Source organism: Gouania willdenowi, chromosome 6 (assembly GCF_900634775.1).
Source record: "Gouania willdenowi chromosome 6, fGouWil2.1, whole genome shotgun sequence".
NCBI classification, from domain to species: Eukaryota; Metazoa; Chordata; class Actinopteri; order Blenniiformes; family Gobiesocidae; genus Gouania; species Gouania willdenowi.
The window spans coordinates 40,268,104-40,274,662 of NC_041049.1; positions in this window are offsets into that span (position 1 = coordinate 40,268,104).

Consider the following 6,559-nt stretch of genomic DNA (forward strand, 5'->3'; position numbering starts at 1 on the left):
TTGGGTTCTTTCTTTCTTACTATGAACTCTATTTTTTTTTTTTTTTTAATTTTGTTAAGCGCTTTGATTGTAATTTGCGCTACATAAATAAAGTTTAATTTAATTTAATTTAATTTGATTTTAGTCAGTGTACTGTATTTACATCAGATATTTGTTTTGACCAGCAGAGGGTGCTGGTAACCTAGTGGTCAGTTGGCATGCAGCTATTCTAGCAGTGAAGAAGAGATGCTATGCTAGCAGACAGAGCTAACAGAAAAACGTGACAGATATTCTTTCGGTGCTAAAGGGGTAAGGAATCATTTATAAACATGTTTAAGAGTAATAGGTGATTTCAGTTTTGATGCACAGCAGTACCAGTAACATCAGAGCTGCCAAGTATGACTCTTTGAGTGTGACAGTCATGCAATTTGACCCATTCTCACACCACACTTGACATTTCTCACGCTTCTATTTCCCCATTCCATACTTTTTTTTTTCATGATAATTAACTTTGGTCCTCGCGGCTTGCCGTAGGTCGAGTAACTCTGATTGGCTAACTGAGATAACCAATCCCAGTCGTCCTCGTCATAGCGGCTGCCTCTACAGTCCTCCTGGCTTCTTACGGCACAGTCTACGCTCACTGCATGCTACTTACTTGAAAACAAACCAAAATGGCAACCAAACGACACAGCTGCTGAATGATTAGTGTTTGCCTGTCACTGATGATGTCCGGGGATATGATAGGCTGTTTCCGCACGCTGGTTAGACCCATCTGTTAGCTGATTGACAGCTCCGCTTCAACAGAAATACGGTTCAAAACAAACAAACAAACAAAGAAGCTAAAGTTCTGACGCGCGCACCATCACAAACGCAAGACAACACACGCACCGGACCCGAGCATCGATCGTCAGTGGCATGACTAATTTTGCTCAAAAAAACAAACTCCAAAATTCACATTTGGAACACCTGCCATGTCGTCACACGTATGTGAAACCCTTTTATCAAAATTAAATAAAATGTCAAAAAAAGTACTTTTGCTCATGTTTTCTGCTTATGTAAAGCATCTTTGTGGATATGGTGAAGATCACTATGTAAGTATTAGAAACAATTCTGATAATAATAATGTAAATATCAATTACCTGGTATAAAAAAAATGTTGTATTAGGGGGCGCCAAAATAAAAACTCCATTATTAATTCAATGTAAAACAGTGAATGGATTTTAACATTTGATGCACCAGGTGGGCCAATCCCAACTACACCATCCAAGTAAATCAAGAACCAAACCACCACTATGTGAATGAAAGTGGGTAATGAAGTTTGATAAATGCCCCTTACCTCAGCCTGAAGGATATTTTGAACAGGATCAGAGTTGTCAAAGACCACAAATCCAAAGTTGGGCAACTTTCTACGAACACCACTGGTGTTGATGTGCAGCTATACCACATTTCCATATGCTGTGGGAACACAGATGCAGGATAATTCAATAACAGTTTATTTGTACCAAATTGTGGTAGCATTGAATCAAATGATTTGGAAATCATTTTACCACAAAAATGTTGTCGGTTCAACTTATCCCTCTTTTTCTTAACCTTATGTAACTAGCATATTTTTATTTAGACTAGTGAAACTACTGGTGTTTTGCAAAAAACCTACTCATGAATAATTCCTTGAGTTCGTTCTCATCAGTGTCATGTGGAAGATTTCCAATAAACAGCTGGTGACTGTCAGGGTATCGAACAATACGCCTGTTGTCCTTAACCCCAGGCTCACCATTTCTGCCACCTGCCAGTCAAAGCAACAAACATAAGAGAAATTACACACCGGGTCACTTCTGTAGTGTTAAATACAGGACAAATATTCCTTCAGATGCAAAAAGGAATATTTACCTCCATTAACAAAACGTTTCCTGTTTGTGATTCTGAAGGAACACCATTTAATTGTGACAGAGGCATGCAAACAACATGAGATGTGTGTGCGCCCATTTACAATCCTACAACTAAACCCACAAGAAAACACCAACACGTGAACCACTCCCTCCTCTAGAAGTTTCAATCTCAGCCTTACCAGGTCTAGGGCTTCGTGGAGGGAAGCTTCCTCTGCCACGAGTGTGCTGGTCTCTGCGGGGCTGGGGTGCCTTTTGCATCTTTGATTTGGACCCAACTCTGGTCTACACCAGATAAAACAGACAGAACAAAAAATCAAAAGATGACCCCCTTATTTGAATTTGTTTTGTTTTAATTACACACACAGCTACATTTATTGCAGCTAAACAATTTTACTGTTTTCATCTGCATAAAGAGGTGATTTACCTGTTTTGCATCGACAACATGAGGGGGGATTCGAAAGCGGGTGACTTGAAACGTGATTTGAAACATATTTTAATAATTGTTAACTACGTGTGTGTAAGGCATAGAACTGTTTTGCAATTAATGAAATTAGAATTGACAATTTTTATAGAATTTCCATGGTAATTACAATTACAAAGTAAATTATTTGAACTCAATTAAAAAACCCAACTCTGACCATCACTGTACTTTGTCAAATATACAGTTTTAAATAAACTACACACAACTGCTTTACCTTGGGTGTCTCTTGGGTATTTGGTTCAGGCTCCACATCTTCCTTTGATTCTAAGAGGATTGAACAAAGGAATGAGAAAAATGAGTATAACACTCAGAAATTAAACATTAGAGATCATAGAAAAATAATAATGAGCATCTTACCTTCATCAAGCTCAACATCAGAGTCTCCAAATACTTCATCCACATAGCAGAAGATGTTGTTGTGTATATCATACTTTTTGGCAACCGAACCCTGAAAACATTCATAGTACCAATGTTAAAATGAATCGTTTCACCCCAACTTTCAAGCCTGTTTTTATCACAAATGACCTGTGACCACTGACATCACCAGTCCCATCGCACAATTAGGAATTGGTCTATTGGTCTACTTAATCCATACAGTGGTCAACAGATTCATTGAAGCCTTCTTTCTTCTAGTTTGCTCAAGTATATTTTATTAACTACGGCTTCTCTATCCAACCATCGTCAAGCTGTATTGACAGGGCATTGGATTGCTCACACAAAATTCTACTGTTCAGTCAGAAATAAAATTACCACATTGATAAATGTTGTGTAGTGACGCTAAAACCAGAATGGAACAAAATTATTTTTTAGGTGAACAAGATGATGCAAAAAAATACTCACTTCTGGAGCAAGCACAAACGTCTGCATGAACTTCCTCATTGGTTGGCCACTGTTGGACAGCTCTCCAAGTACCTGCACAACAACTCCATTATTCAGCGTGGCATGGGCATCCACGTGCCTGATCTTTGTGTGGCATTCACTGATCTGCAGTGACATGATCTTCTCATGGATTCCCTAAAAGACAGAAAAGGCACAAAAAGAATTTACAATAAAAAATAAAGTCTACTTTCAACATTTATAAATCCTATGCTTTCTTGTTAAAACATAGCAGTGATAATAAAACACATTGAATCACAATTATTTCAAGATTTGGCAAAACTTACCGCTTGTCCGTACACAGGTTCAGCCAAGTTTCCATTTGTATCAAGTCCTCCATGAACATGGGAAGAATTACTCTTAAAACAATAACAACAGCGTTTTAATTAATTATTCTGGTAATTGATTATAGCATAGCAAGTCTTTATTTACCCGTGCAAAACATCTGGAGCCTTGTTTAGGAGTTTATAATATTGCCTCACAAACTCTTGCGTTACAAACAGGGGAGTTGTGTTCTCCATCTCCGTTTCTTTGGTAAACAATATTAGGTGCTGTAAAAGAAAAAATGAGGAGGGGGAAGACATCAGACATCAAATTGTCTAAAACAAGTGCTATCAAATACAAATGCTTTATAACAATGCGACAATAATCATAGGGTAACTGATCATTAAGGTTGTAGAATTTTTTTTTTGTATTAAAGATCATTATAGAGTCTAGGGAAAGAAGCAGATTAGTCTACAAACCTAAATTTGGGGTACTGACTGGCAACATAAATTTGCACTTTTTGTCAAAAATAAATGTTGTGTAAATGTGGGGGCAAGCAAATCAGGGTTTTGAGCCCGTTAGACAGCATGTTGATCTGTTAGGGGTCATGGTAGTTCAAGGACTCATTTTAATACACATTCAGATTAATCGTCTCTATGGGGTGCCGATTGAAAAGTTACGCATACTGACATAAACACCCACTTTTTGCAACATTTGACAACAAACCACATTTAAAAAACATGTATGAATTTTTTGTTACTTTTGAGCAGATATACAGCAATATTTGTGAAATTTCTTTTCTCGTAAAAATATGTCAATGTTAAATCTAAATCTAAAGGTTAAATATTAAATTGAAATGTTAAATCAAAATGTTTAATCAAAATGCTAAATCAAAATGTTAAATCGAAATGTATAATCGAAATATAAATGGTTAATCAAAATGTTAAATCTGAATATAAATTTTAAATATAATTGTTAAATCTAAATGTCTCAGGTGAAGTTAAATATGCAAATTAAAGCATTACATAAAACAAATGTGAGGCAATATTATAAACTCCTAAACAAGGCTCCAGATGTTTTGCACGGGTAAATAAAGACTTGCTATGCTATAATCAATTACCAGAATAATTAATTAAAACGCTGTTTTATTGTTTTAAGAGTAATTCTTCCCATGTTCATGGAGGACTTGATACAAATGGAAACAAGCGGTAAGTTTTGCCAAATTTTGAAATAATTGTGATTCAATGTGTTTTATTATCACTGCTATGTTTTAACAAGAAAGCATAGGATTTATAAATGTTGAAAGTAGACTTTATTTTTGATTGTAAATTCTTTTTGTGCCTTTTCTGTCTTTTAGGGAATCCATGAGAAGATCATGTCACTGCAGATCAGTGAATGCCACACAAAGATCAGGCACGTGGATGCCCATGCCACGCTGAATAATGGAGTTGTTGTGCAGGTACTTGGAGAGCTGTCCAACAGTGGCCAACCAATGAGGAAGTTCATGCAGACGTTTGTGCTTGCTCCAGAAGTGAGTATTTTTTTGCATCATCTTGTTCACCTAAAAAATAATTTTGTTCCATTCTGGTTTTAGCGTCACTACACAACATTTATCAATGTGGTCATTTTATTTCTGACTGAACAGTAGAATTTTGTGTGAGCAATCCAATGCCCTGTCAATACAGCTTGACGATGGTTGGATAGAGAAGCCGTAGTTAATAAAATATACTTGAGCAAACTAGAAGAAAGAAGGCTTCAATGAATCTGTTGACCACTGTATGGATTAAGTAGACCAATAGACCAATTCCTAATTGTGCGATGGGACTGGTGATGTCAGTGGTCACAGGTCATTTGTGATAAAAACAGGCTTGAAAGTTGGGGTGAAACGATTCATTTTAACATTGGTACTATGAATGTTTTCAGGGTTCGGTTGCCAAAAAGTATGATATACACAACAACATCTTCTGCTATGTGGATGAAGTATTTGGAGACTCTGATGTTGAGCTTGATGAAGGTAAGATGCTCATTATTATTTTTGTATGATCTCTAATGTTTAATTTCTGAGTGTTATACTCATTTTTCTCATTCCTTTGTTCAATCCTCTTAGAATCAAAGGAAGATGTGGAGCCTGAACCAAATAAGAGACACCCAAGGTAAAGCAGTTGTGTGTAGTTTATTTAAAACTGTATATTTGACAAAGTACAGTGATGGTCAGAGTTGGGGTCAATTTTAATTGTAATTGTGTAATTGATGATTAATTACACTTAATCATTAATTATAATTGTCATTGAAAATATCTGTTGCCACTGTAATTGTACTTGAATTTTAATTGTAAAATAATTTACTTTGTAATTGTAATTACCATGGAAATTCAATCAAAACTGTAATTATATTTAGATTAATCACAAAACAGTTCAATGGCTTACACATGTAGTTAACAATTATTAAAATATGTTTCAAATCAAGTTTTCCAAACACCTGTAAGTTAATCTTTACACTCCTACAGGTGTAAGGGTTAGAAGAGTGAGGGGCAAGTGGGTTAGAGTTATGGTATCACATAATATAATAGGGACAATACAGTTTTATATAGTAACAATAATGTGAATGTAACTGATGTTTTGTACAAAGAGTTTATAGCATAGCTACATACTGATTACCATAATCATAATTAAATTGTAATTGAACATATTATTCTGAAGACTGTGTTGAGTTTTTGACTCTAAAAGGTTTTTGACTCAACAGTAGCTGACATTGATCAAAGACGCAGCCTTTATAAAAAGGTGATATAGCTGATCATTACTGTCCTCACAGACATCTTCCTGGGCCCATGTGTGCAGCAGAAATCTGCCCCCTGCTGGCACAGTCACCCGCTTTCGAATCCCCCCTCATGTTGTCAAAGCAAAACAGGTAAATCACCTCTTTATGCAGTTGAAAACAGTAAAATTGTTTAGCTGCAATAAATGTAGCTGTGTGTGTAATTAAAACAAAACAAATTCAAATAAGGGGGTCATCTTTAGATTTTTTGTTCTGTCTGTTTTATCTGGTGTAGCCCAGAGTTGGGTCCAAATCAAAG